This window comes from Eptesicus fuscus, chromosome 6 (assembly GCF_027574615.1).
Source record: "Eptesicus fuscus isolate TK198812 chromosome 6, DD_ASM_mEF_20220401, whole genome shotgun sequence".
Lineage (NCBI taxonomy): Eukaryota > Metazoa > Chordata > Mammalia > Chiroptera > Vespertilionidae > Eptesicus > Eptesicus fuscus.
The window spans coordinates 83,043,533-83,057,727 of record NC_072478.1 but is presented as its reverse complement, the minus strand read 5'-3'; the positions used below and the strand labels follow the sequence as shown (position 1 = coordinate 83,057,727).

Here is a 14,195-nt window from a genome sequence, read left to right as displayed (position 1 = left end):
GGCAATATTTGTAAAAGCTAAATACATAGATCCTTTGATCTAGCAATCCCATTTCTAATAATATGGAGGGGTATATGTATAAGGCAGTTCTATATGTGAGTTCTATATATGAAATGATATTCATGATAAATTGGTGCTGGGAAAAGCAAATGAGGAATGATATCATGATAGATATGTTAGATCAATAGACACGTAGATACATTAATCTGAAGTGACATTGCTATAAACTCTTTCCATACATTAATTCATTTACCAGTAAACCTCACAACAAACCTAGGACGAGGATACTATTGTTATCTTTGACTTACAGATAAAGAAATTAAGCTGGTTACAGAGGGTTAAATATATTAACCAAAGTTGGGTCTGCTCAGTAGGATAGAAAGGGTGAGGGGCAAACTATCAGTTTTTCCTTTATACAGTTCTATATGATTTTATTTCTCTTCAATGAACTATCATTTTTTTTAAGCTAAAATAAAGAAGAAGAAAAAACACTATGAAAATCTGTTTAAGAAATCCAAAACACTATAGACCCACGAATTCTCTTAGACTGACCTCAGGCCACCTCCCTCCTAAGCCCCACAGTATATTTCCACGTTCTGTCTTTGTGTGCTTCCCTGTCCCACTTTGAAAGGACAGAATGAACCTGGCTCCCCTTGTTACCCAGAGAGATGGTCCCACCAGCCTTCATCATGAGGAAATGTGTACTGATATTCAGACTAAAGGCTCCTTTGCTCAGCTGCATTCCACAATGTGTGCTACGGTAAAAATGCAGAACAAGGTATTTTATGTGACCCATTGAATAGTAACCACCACTATGATGCAACTGTGTTATGACATGTGTTATAGGTACTGTTTAAGCTAATATTCTAATCACTTCAACTAGAATGAAGAAGTTGGCTTTGGTGATTCTTTCAAAACATGATCCAGTTGCAATCAACATCCTGTACCATATCCCAAAGGGTGCAATGTATAGCATTACATCAAAACTTGAAAAGCATGGTTTAAAAATAAATGAGATGAAGCATGAGGCCAACGGGGCTTAATCTTTCCTCCCTCTGGCCTTTTAAGAGGATTACCATAATTCATTTCAGCATTATTATTTCATGGGCTGCACATCCTTCCCTCATTTAACATCCAGGTGCTGAATATTATGTTTATGAATATTGCCGTGTCCCCCGCGAAATACATTTAACTATCAGTTCCTGTGTCAACCATAAATACATAACTACTAATATCAAGTAACAGGAAGTCACTTATTAGCTAGGGAGTGGATTTCAGGTTTTAAAATAAGAGACAAAGATCACCCATAAAGTTAGAGCTGCCCATATGGTGAGCATTCACTCTTTAAGGTTTATTTTGTCCAAACAGTAAGCATTTCTTTAACAACCCCAGCGATAAGCTGACTGTCACAGGTGAGTAACCTCCCAGCTCAACAAACTGGCTCAGTGGACAGCTTTGTTTCATTGAAGAAAGCAATTAGGTTTTAGTGTGCTGGAAAGTGGGAAACAATTTCACAGATTAGTAGAGCTGAGGGCTCTGTGTGCCGGTGATGATGTGTGGCAAGAACCACTTTCCCCATTCTTTCTGGGCCAGCATATCAACAGATGACAGCATGCACGACATAGAGGCAGCCGCTTCCACTGACAGGCTCTTCACAACGATAGCAACTATTAACCCACACCTCCACTCTGTTCTTCATAAGCAAACAGCGTGAGGCAGTATGTAGAGCAGGAAAGACAAAGTTTTAAGAACTTCAAACAGCATTGTTGTAGACAAGCTAACTCTCCCGGGCACACAGGCAGAACAGGGGGTATAAGAAAGCAGGAGGAAAAGGAGGGTATCACAGCCCACGTGGGAAATCGGGAAAGCTGGATGCTACTTCATAAGTTAATTTTCTACTTATTTTAAAATGTCGAATACGTAATCATGACAGAAAGAGAAAACAAGTGGTCTAGAACCTACATTTGGCCTGCAAGCATATTTTTTTCAGCTGACACTTCAAAATAAAAAATAATTTAAAAAACATAGCTGATTTAAAAAAATTAGATGTTACATAAAAATCTAGAGTCCCAACTTGTCTTGAAAACTCAGAAAATCTGGTGCCTCTGGACCACTACCTTCCATGCAGCAGGTGGCTTCAGAGGAGTCTCTGAGCTGCTCCGATCAAAGACCCAGTTCTCTACAGTCCGCAATTGCAACACCCCTATTGCTTTTCAACACCAGGGATGAACATCGGTTGCACTTTATCACTGCACTTGACCTATCATTTTATAATAGCAGAGGAACATTTCTCTGTCCCCTGGTCCCTATACCAAGTGGGAAATCAGAAGAGTGGAAAGAGAGCCAAGACATTTCCTTTTTGACTCCTGACCTGCTACACTCACTGTCATGTCTGGTCTGGCTTCTGTGGGCCCCTGCTGTAGATGGTAAGTAGCTAGGAGAATGGGCTTTCAAAGTCAGGCAGATATGGGAACAAATCCTGGTTCTTCCACTTAATACTGTTTGGCCTTGAATGAATCATTTGATCTCTCTATAAATCTGTTTTTCTATGAGTAAAATAGGAATACTTATGGCTCTGGCTATCTCCCATGACAAATTATTAAGATTAACTGTAGGCATGCATGCACACACATATTAGCATATAATGAGAAGATAAAATGTATTAGGAAAAGAAAGCTGTGGTAATTCAAGAAAAATCGGGCTTGGCTGAAAATATATAATAAAATTAGATTAGCAGAGGAGAACAATTTGTTTGGATAAACTGAAGAGTCTTATCAGTAATCTAGTTCTTTCTCCAAAATATCCAGGAGGTTTATATATATTTATATAATCAGGCTTTTAGTCTTTGCTACTGGAGTATAAATCTGATCCAACAGAAATCATTCTCTCTGGCCCACATGGATCACTGAAAAATTATAGTCATCGATATTTCAAGTTTTTTCCCAAAGGAATTATTTGAGTAAGTCCTAATAATATGTGTGCTGGAAAGGGGTCATTAAAATGTTAGGTAAAAACAATTTCTAGTCCTACTGACTACTAGCTAGAGGACTTTAAACAATCAATCACCTTTACTTCTCTGATCTGTGTCTTCATCTGTTAAAGGGTCAATTACTTCATTTTTAATTGAATTTATTGGGGTGACATTAGTTAATAAAACATATAGATTTCAAGTGTAAAACTCAATAAAACATATCCAAAGTCAAGTCTCTTTCTGTTCCCATTTATCCCCTCTTTGCACACTTCCACCTCCCCCTACCCTTCCTTCCCCTCTGGCTATCACCATACTGTTGTCTGTGTCATCCTATCTAATAATAGACAAATATGCAAATTGGCCATACCTCCGACACACCCACAAGCCACTCCCACAAGCCACACCCACCATCAAATCAGAGTGGGTATGCAAATTAACCCAAACCAAGATGGCTACAGCCACAGAGAGCAAGGTTTCCTAGGGAACAGAGGAAGCCAAGCTTTCTGCCAGCCGTTGCAGGCCTAAGCCTCCACTCAAGCTACAAAGTTTCAATTATAGAAGGTAAACAAATTCAAACAAATGGCGGCAGAATGGAGCTTGAGAGAGCAGGCCAGGGTTGCCACCGGCAACAGGGGAAGCAAAGCTTTCTGCACACCCTGGCCGGGCCCACCCGCTTAAGGCAACAAAGTTTCAATTATAACCCCAACACAAATGGCTGCCAGCCTCGGAGGGAGCCCCAGGCTTGGCTCTGCTCCAGACTACAAAGTTTCAATTGTAGAAGATAAATAAATTCCAGATACCAGGGCCTCCGCTTGGGTTGCCAGGGGGCGTGGCCCGCCTGCAAACCACCACAGGCCCCTCGCTCAGGCTGCCCCACGCCCCAAGGGAACCCCACCCTGATCAGGGACACCCTTCAGGGCAAACCAGCTGGCCCCCACCCATGCACCAGGCCTCTATCCTATCTAATAAAAGAGTACTATGCAGATTGATCATCACTGCAACACACAATATAGCTGCCCCTATGTGGTCAAAGATCCTGCTCCCATGTGGACACAAGATGGCCACCACAAGATGGCCAGCAGGAGAGGGCAGTTGGGAGGCACCCAGCCTGCAAGGGAGGGCAGTTGAGAAGGACCAGGCCTGCAAGGGAGGGCAGCTGGAGGTGATCAATCCTGCAGGAGAGGGCAGTTAGGGGTAACCAGGCCGGCAGAGGAGGGAAGTTGGGGACAAACAGGCTGGCAGCAGAGTGGTTAGGGGGTGATCAGGCTGGCAGGCAGAAGCAGTTAGGGGCAATCAGGAAGGCAGGCAGGCAAGCAGTTGGGAGCCAGCAGTCCTGGATTGTGAGAGGGATGTCCGACTGCCCGTTTAGGCCCGATCCCTCGAGGGATCCCAGATTGGAGAGGGTACAGGCTGGGCTGAGGGACAACCCCCCCCTCTGTGCACGAATTTCGTGCACCGGGCCTCTAGTATATATATATGTGTGTGTGTGTGTGTGTGTGTGTGTGTGTGTGTAATTCATTTATTTATTTTATATATATGTTATATGTATATATAAATATTTATTTAATTTATTTATTTATTTATTTTGCTTAATCTCTTCACCTTTTTCACCCTCCCCTCTAACAGTTGTCAGTCTGTTCTATGTATCTATGCTTCTGTTTCAATTTTGCTTGTTAAATTACATGGATGGACCTGGAAATTATTATGCTAAGTTAAATAAGCCAGTCAGGGAAAGACAAATACCATATGATTTTACTTATACGTGGAATCTAATCAGCAATAGCTTCTTAAAGGGGTTGTGGGGAGGCTAAGGCGGCATGATGTCTGTGAAGCACATCTATGTTGCCAGCACAGAAAAGAAACAGAACACGTGGTGATTTCATTCACCTTTATTCTGGGATTCATTTGAAAACCTTCCCACTCAGATTTTAAAAAGAACAAAAAAGGTGACATTGGTTTTGCTTTTGAATAAAAACCAAAGTAATTTCAAACACTGATGAAATGGCACTAAGATGATCTAAATGTACATATTATCAAAAGCACCTATTTGCAAGATGCATTAGAATAATAATAAAAAAAGAAGTTACCACATCATCGATTTCATTTGTATAGAACGTACATGCCTCCTTACACAGGATTAGAAAATGAGCAGCTTAAAATGATCAACATATTGAAAAAACATCATAAAGAAAATTTCGTTGTGATTCCTAAGACATATGGCGTGGTGTTAACATTTTTCATTACTTCATATATTATGGTGTGTGATGCGCTGCAAAATGCTTCCAAGCTCAGGCAATTTTCCCAATGATTCACTAAAGCAGGAATAATTCAAGTTAATGAGTGCGTATTAAGTATCTATTTTGTGCAAGGTATTGTGTCAGATAAAAACAATATCGGATCCTTGCCGCACACTACATGTCTGCAGTGCAATGTTCCTGGGAGTGTGATCCTGGGACCTTCTGCATCTGAATCACCAGGAGAATGGTTTAAAACTGCATTGTTTTGGGTTTTTTTTGCCTCCTCTCATAGATTCAGGAATTCAAAATTTTACAGCCTGGCCCTGGCATCTGCATTTTAACATGCCAGATGATTTGTGTGCCCTAAGGTTGAAGAGCCGCCACCTACTAACACCAACTGAGTTAAAGAACTAAACTCGATTCCATAAGTAAATGGTGCACCAGTGAATAATCTAACTATATCCTAACCGTGGTCGGCAAACTGCAGCTCGAGAGCCACATGCGGCTCTTTGCCCCCGTGAGTGTGGCTCTTCCACAAAATACCACGGCCTGGGCAAGTCTATTTTGAAGAAGTGGTGTTAGAAGAAGTTTAAGTTTAAAAAATTTGGCTCTCAAAAGAAATTTCAATTGTTGTACTGTTGATATTTGGCTCTGTTGACTAATGAGTTTGCCCACCACTGTCCTAGAACATTGAAAGTATTAGAACAGACACAGACCTTAAGAAGTCATTCACCCAACCACTCCATTGTACTTGTGGAGAAATTAAAGCAAGTAGCTGTCAGAGGGAAGGGGTTGTGGGGCTGGGTGAGAAAAGTGAAAGTATTAAGCAAAGAAGAAAAAAAAAGACTCACGGACACATGGTGATTGCCAGAGGGAAGGGGAGGTAGGGGGAAGTGGAAGGTAAAGGGGGGATAAATGGTGATGAAAGGAGACAACTTGGGGTGGTAAACACACAGTACAATATACAGATGATATATTACAGAATTGTATATCTGAAACCTATATAATTCATTAACCAATGTTGCCCTAATAAATTTAATTAAAAATAAATAAAGTCCCTTCATTTCTCTAAAGTGACTACCTAACTTAATTGCTATCATACTTAAATGAAACAACCAGTCATCTGGAAAAGCAAATTCTGATTTTCTTTCTAATGAATGAACTAGCTATGCTATATGTATATGAAGGTGGGTTGCTACTTAGTTTTGACAGAGGCAACTTCATTTAAATACAGAGTGCCTTGAAAGGTGTGTATTGTGAACAGAGTGGTGCACTCCGGAGCATGAGAAGGGTTGGGTGGGTGGTGATTGTTTATTATTACTATTATTATTATTATTATTACTTTCTTTTAGTATTGATTTCAGAGAGGAAGGGAGAGGGAGAGAGAGAGAGAAACATCAATGATGAAAGAGAGTCATTGATCGGCTGCCTCCTGCAGCCACCTACTGGGGATTGAGCCCTCAAACCCATAATGTGCCCTGATCGAGAATCGAACTGTGACCTCCTGGTTCTTGTGTGGACTCTCAACCACTGAGCTCAACTACTGAGCAACACCAGCCTGGCTGACCAGAAGTTCTTGACAAATACACTCCTTGCCCCAAATAAGTGCTCAATAAAGATTTATGAAATTTATTTACTTTTAAATAAAAACCAAAGTAATTTCTAGGAAGGGTCTAGCAATTACTTGTTTTTTCCTTCCAAGTCAGTCTACTCCATTTTTTCACATCTCTGCTTCCTTAGATTTTAGCTTCCTTCCTGTCCAACCTTCTTGTCTTCTTTTCTGTTTCCTCTTTCGGGAGAAGCTCGTTTACTGCCCCTGCTGCAGATGTTTTCATGCAAGGTGTCACTGGCAGGTAGCACACAGCAAAATACCCAACCCTGAAAAGACATCTCAGGAAAAGAGAAATATTATCTTTTTCAACTGATATTGGCAGAAAACAAAAGTTGGGAGAGAGGAGGGAAAAGACATTGTGTTAAGCTTAAGAACAGCCAAAACAATCATTTAGGAAGCAGCATCTGCTCTTCCAGCTGGCCCCACCTCTACTTCCAAAGTGTAACGGGTGCTCCTTCAACTTGCCACTGTGCTCATGTCCCTGGCGCACTGCTTCCAACCCCCCCAGCACCTTGGGAGAGCATCTCCCTTTGGGAGATAATCACCTTTTGGCTTCAGCCTCTTTGACTTGGTATTTCCCCAGCTGTATCCTAACAACAGAGTAGTGAGGCTTGAAAACAAAATTGCTTATTATTCATAGAGGATATAAAGAATGGCTTGCCTTGAAATTTTGAGCTAAGGCAATCCTTGTAAAATGCCAGTTTGATTTAAGTCATTCACTCAGGCAAACATGGTTCTGAGAACACCCCACTGAAACCACCCAAGAATTAAAGGTCTTGTGATGGATGAGGGAGCAGGATATAATTGGTGTTTTAATAAATGCATTCTGACTTGGTAATCTACCTAGATTTATCACCAGAAAATGCCCCTGTCTAAATAAAATTACTAAGCTATGGTATAAAAACAATGACAAATGCCTTGTAATTGGCTGTTATACAAGTGCTGGCACCAGGAAGACAAGCAGGATATTGGGGTCTAGAACTGTTTTCAAAATGCTGAGTGACAGACAAGCAACAGAAAAGGATGGTTGACCATTATGTATCTACTTCACGTGGTCTTGAGTCAAAATAGGTAGCAAATCAAGCTCTCATTGAGGAAGCTGTACCTGGGGTACAGAACTTTGGGGGATATGGACAACTAAGTCAGCATCCTTCCATATGGTCTAAGGAAGAGAAAAAGACCTACCCTACCTGTAAATGAAGTATAGACAGCCTTAATGCCACCACATACAAAGGACTGGGAACATCACATATGGATATATGTATTCATTTATGTAACTAGCTTTTCACTTAGCATGACACTATGAGTATCTTCCCATGTCATTAGATATTCTTTTAAAACATGTCTTCATTTTAAATGGTATTCTTCTATAAAATACCATAGCCTGCTTAATAAATCCCCTGTTATTGGCTATTAGCTTGTTTTCTTTTATCTCTCCATTATGTTGTTTATCATTCATTGAGTAGATAAAGATGATGGGGGATTTGACTTTTGTTGTTCAATAATATCACTCATTTCCTCAACCAGACATTAAAGTTGAACACATAGGGCTGTACTATTTGGACACAGGGCTGAGATGGACCTGTGCCAAGCAATAAGAATAAATAGCACTTGCTAAAATTTTCCAGTGCAGCCTGTTGTATTTTTCATGGAAATAGGTGAACATAAATCTATTGTGGATCTATTTGAGATCATTAAAATATGGATGTTCTAACTTTCAAGCTGCCTAAGTAAGTGTGAAGATGAGTACATGGCACACCACATAAATTCCCAAGTCAACACACAACCAAACCAAAACATTTAGATGGAAATCAACAGCTCAGAGAGCCTGGTCCTGGATTCTTTCACAAACATTAGCTCACAGCCTTGATGATTATCAGCTTAGTCAAGTTAATGGCACTTGTGGATTTTATATAAAAAGCAGCCCAGAGTTTAGTCAGACAATTTGTTTCTAGTCGCACACTCTCTGCTTTGTTCCTCAGAAAGCAGAGATTTTTAGATGACTTTTAAGAGTCAGAGAATGTGATAAGTAGACAAGGGACATTGATTGAAATTCTATCAGGGGACTCACACCAGGTTTTTTATTAAAGTTCTACCGAGCATGTATACATATGTTTTCCTGCCCAGGGCTTTTATGGCTAACTCAATATCCTAGGCCTCACATGCTTTTCACTTCAAATAAGGTAAGATTACCCAATCCCTATTCACATTTTGTCCACTTATTTTAGGAGACTTTAGGTCCTGCTATCAGAGTCTCTCTCAGTCACTTCTGGGGGATGCCCAGAGTTTACTCAGCTATGCTCAAGAACAAGTATACTCATATTTCTCATCTGTAAAATTTTTACAATCAATGTCCATGCTTTGTTTGGACATGTATGTTTGCTCCCAAAGTTGATAGTTGTAAGAGTAATATCTGTTCAATGATAGAGACAGTGACCATCTCTGTGTCTCTCTGTCCTACTCTCACTTAAGTCTTTGAAAATAAATCCTTTAGCTCCCACTCACCCTCTTACTCCATTAGCATTCAAATACAGTCTAAGAAGCCAGGTAGAGTACTCATGGCATATGATTCTGTCTTGTTCCAGGCCATAGGCACCTAAAATCCTTCCTACTCCTTTAGCCAACACACAGCAAACCCCTTATAAGTCAACCCATTAAAATAGATGCCTGATTTACTCCCCAGGCCAACAGATTCACACACAGCTCAAGTATAAATACAAGTTTGGGTTAAGAGGAACAACATCCTCTCAATACATGTCATAAATCACATCCTTTCAGGGAGAAGCAGAGTTTGGGAGAATCATTTGATTTCACTTTGATATCAAATGGTTTGTCTGATTTTGAGAACCTAAGTCAGGAAACATCCACATTAAATCATTTGGAGTTAACAACAAAAATTTCTTTATGAATATGCTGAATAAGATTTTCCAATTAAAAATAAGTGACCAAGACTAGCCTAGACTTGCACTTGTGGCTTGCCTCACCACAGCTGGGAAATGGTCTGAGAAACAAAAATAATGAAGTGGAGCTTAAATTCACTGAGGAGGAGAAGGAGCAGAGAGATGCTTGAGATGATAGAACAGAACAGAAGCTAAAGCAGATTACACAAATCTCATTTCCTCTGTCCAGATCCCTTCCATTGATTTTGAGATGACTTGCACCAAGCATAAAAATCGTATTCAGAGGGGAATCTAAATCAATGAATTAAGTTACCTGGAAGGTTATCAGTGAGCACAAGACAGCGATTTTGCCCCAATGTCTCTCTTTTGATAAGGTCCCCAAGGAATCCCCTTCCAGGATATTATGAGGCTTCTATAAGTAAGTCATTTTCTCTTTGGATTTTTATCAATCTTCAAGCATCAGCCATAGATATACCCATATAGGATGCATCAGACTCCTAAAGTGCAGTGTTTCCCCATGATAAAAATTAAAGGCAGTTCCTCCTCCTCCTCAGGACACCCAAATATGGATTCAGTTCTCAGTCCCCACAAAAAAACTACAGCTGCCCTGTTAACCATGGTATCTGGAGGAGGACACACACACACACACACACACACACACACACACACACACTTACTTTGGTGCCATCTTTGATTCCTTCTTTTCCCTTATGCCCCAGATCCAATCAGTGTTCTCAATGCCACTTCCTAAGTATCACCATAATCTTTTTTCTCTATCGCATTTACTTTTGTAAATAGTAAATATATTAGTCTTTCACTAAGTTATTGCAGTAGCCTCTTTTTTTTTCCAAAATTTTTTATTAAGCTATTATATGTGTACATATCTTACCATTGCCCCCCCCCCCACTCCCATATATGCCCTCACCCCCCAGGGTTTTGCGTCCATTGGTTATACTTATATGCATGCATACAAGTCCTTTGATTGATCTCTTATCTTCCCCACCTCTCCCTAACCTTCCTGCTGTAATTTGACAGACTGTTTGATGTTTTACTGCCTCTGTATCTAACTTTTTGTTCAAGTTTATAATGTTCTTTATTATCCATAAATGAGTGAGATCATGTGGTATTTTTCTTTCATTGACTGGCTTATTTCACTTAACATAATGTTCTCCAATTCCATCCAGGTTGCTGCAAATGGTAAGAATTCCTTCTTTTTTATGGCAGCATAGTATTCCATTGTGTAGATGTACCACAATTTTCTGATCCAGTCATCTGCTGATGGGCACCTAGGCTGTTTCCAGTTCTTAGCTATTGTAAATTGTGCTGCTATGAACATAGGGGTGTATATATCCTTTCTTATTGGTGTTCCCAGTTTCTTAGGATATATTCCCAGGAGTGGGATTACTGGGTCAAATGGGAGTTCCATTTTCAGTTTTTTTAGGAAACTCCATACTGTTCTCCACAGTGGCTGCATTCCCACCAGCAGTGCATGAGGGTTCCTTTTTCTCCGCATCTCAAAATGGATACAGGACTTAAACATAAGACGGGAAACCATAAAAATATTAGAGGAATCCACAGGCAGCAAAATCTCAGACTTATGCCAAAAGAACTCCTTCACCGATACTGCCCCTAGGGCAATGGAAGCTAAAGAGAAAATAAACAAATGGGACTACATCAAAATAAAAAGCTTTTTTACAGCAAAAGAAATTATCAACAAAACAACAAGAAAGCCCACTGTATAGGAGAACATATTTGCAAATGGCATCACTGATAAAGGTTTAATCTACAGGCAGCTTATAGAACTTAATAAAAGGAAGATAAATGATCCAATAAAAAAAATGGGCAATGGACTTAAATAGAATCTTTTCAAAAGAAGACAGAAGGAAAGCCAAGAGACACATGAAAACATGCTCAAAGTCACTAATTATCCGAGAGATGCAAATCAAAACAACAATGCGGTACCATCTCACACCTGTCAGAATGGCTATCATCAACAAATCAACAAACGACAAGTGTTGGCGAGGATGCGAAGTTATTGCAGTAGCCTCTTAACCAAGCATGCCCTCTCCAGCCCATCCTCCACTTGTAACTAGATATTAAGCTTCAAATCTGATCAATATATTGTTCTGCTTAAAACCTTTAAGAGGCTCCTCATGTCTATAGAATGGAGTCTGTAATTCTTAGAATAAAATACCAGATCATGACTTGGCCTCTGGCCTGCAACCAAGCCACAGCTCTGACCACTTCTCTCCTCTCGCTGCTCAATCCAGCCAGCTTGGGCACTAAAATTCCTGAAACACCATGTTTCTTGCTACAATCAAGTCTGTGCATATATGGTACCCTCTAACTGGAATGCCCTTGTCACCTCATTGAATCCTACTCATAACTGTCAAAATTTTAATAGCTAACAGCAGTAGAAGAGTTTTACATTTTACAACAAACTCAAAAATATATTTCCTTTTTAAGAAATATTAATTGATTTGAGAGATTATAGAGAGAGATTTTGTTCCACTTATTTTTTTTCATTCATTGGTTGATTCTTGTATGTGCCCTGACTGGGGATTGAATCCACAACCTTGGTGTATTGGGACAACACTCTAACTGAGCTTACACAGCCAGGGCCAAAAACATATATTCAAGTTTGATCTTAATAAGCATGAGATATAGACAATCTAGTATAACTTTCACCATTCTCAGAGGGGTACTTGCCCATAATTAAACAGTTAAGAATTTGTCCATGGGCCAGGATTCTTTCCACTGCTCCTGAAAGTTTGCTCTGGGCCTATTTTTATAGCCATGTTTTCTGTTGCAAGTGACAGAAAATGCAACCCCAAATATCTTAAAGAACAATGAAATTTATTGATTCATCAAATTGGTAAGTCTAAAGAAAGGGCTAACTTTAGGAGTGTCTCAAACAATACCACCAGGTCCAAGTCCCTCCACATCCCTTGGCTCTGCTCTCCTCCACAATGACTGCATCCTTAAGCTCCATTGATGGTAATATGGTTGCCAACAGCTTGGGACCAATCAACATTCAGATCTAAGACCAACTAAAAAGCAATGTGTGCCTCTGTCCCTCAGCAGTGTCTGAACATAGCTATTCACACGTCTATACCTGAACCAGTTACTGTGGCCACAAGATACGATGCTCTAATTGGCCAGGCCTAAGTTACTTACCCATTCAATGACTAAGAAGACACTGTCCCTGGCCAAGTGAAGCCTATAAAATGAAAATTTCAGTTGGATACTTCCTATCTTTACACCATTACTGGCTCCAGCTTTCCCACTGTAAAAATAACATGAAACAGTTTGCAGGGACACACTGGGCATGTACTCTGAGTACACTAGGCAGGATAGAAAATGCCATCGGTTGCCATGACAACCCATTTGGATTCTGAGAGTATGTAGCATTTTTTATACTATCAATCAGAAGACAGATTTACTTTACAATGCTATACAACATTGACCCCATGGAGAGGAAAATATGGATGAAATAACTAGAGATGACATTGAAGAAACACAGTTTATATTGCCACTACTAACACCATAAAAGTTGGAAGCAGAGCTAAATTATTTTTACAAATTGAATTCTATAATTATAACTAGATGAATTCCTTTAAATCTACCAAAAAAAATGATTATGTGTAAAATGTTCATCAACCACATTTACCCACTGGAGACACATACTTTCATTGCATGTTGAGGATAGAATGGGCCTACAAGGTCATCTAGGACAATCCCATGAGCTCACAGATGAAGACCGTGAGAGTCACAGAGCACAAGTAGAGTGCCCAAGGTTTCACAGACCTCATGACAGACCTCACACCAGAACCTGGCTCTCTAGGTACCTATAGCAGTGCTCATTTAACAACACCAACTAGTTAAACCACTGATGCTAGGCCATTCACAAGAGTATTTACACATTTTGTAATCTATAAAGTATATTTTCATTCCAAAGCCTATGCTATAAATTCAGCTAAGAGTTCTCCATCTTGACCATGCCCCAAAGATGAGATGACTGACTAGTGTTATTATAATAGATACCACAATATAGTAAATACCTGATAATTTATTCCCTTCTTTGTATATGCCCTTATTTCCTACCCCAAAAGGTCTTGTAGACTTATCAGTAGAAGCTGATAACATTCTTTTTTTAAAATTTTTTTTTATTGATTTCAGAGAGGAAAGGAGAGGGAGAGAGAGAGAGAGAAGCATCAATGATGAGAGAAAATCATTGATCAGCTGCCCGTGCATGCCCCATACTGGGAATCCAGCCTGCAACCCAGGCATTGTGCCCTGACCAGGAATCAAACTATGACCTCCTGATAGGTCAAGGGTCAACCACTGAACAACACCAGCTCGGCAGAAACCTGATAACATTCTTGACAGCAAACACTAATACTGCATTCCTGAAAAAATACATGTACATATTTCCCCCAAAATCAATAAAAGATATACCAGGCCTAGTTCATAAA

The 14,195-nt window shown here is 39.9% G+C and overlaps 1 protein-coding gene across 1 annotated transcript in view; it reads right to left on the bottom strand.

Annotated features, from left to right (window-relative positions):
• Positions 1–14,195, bottom strand: part of KCTD16 (potassium channel tetramerization domain containing 16) — a 235,006-nt gene that overhangs the window by 17,811 nt on the left and 203,000 nt on the right. The window lies entirely within an intron of this gene.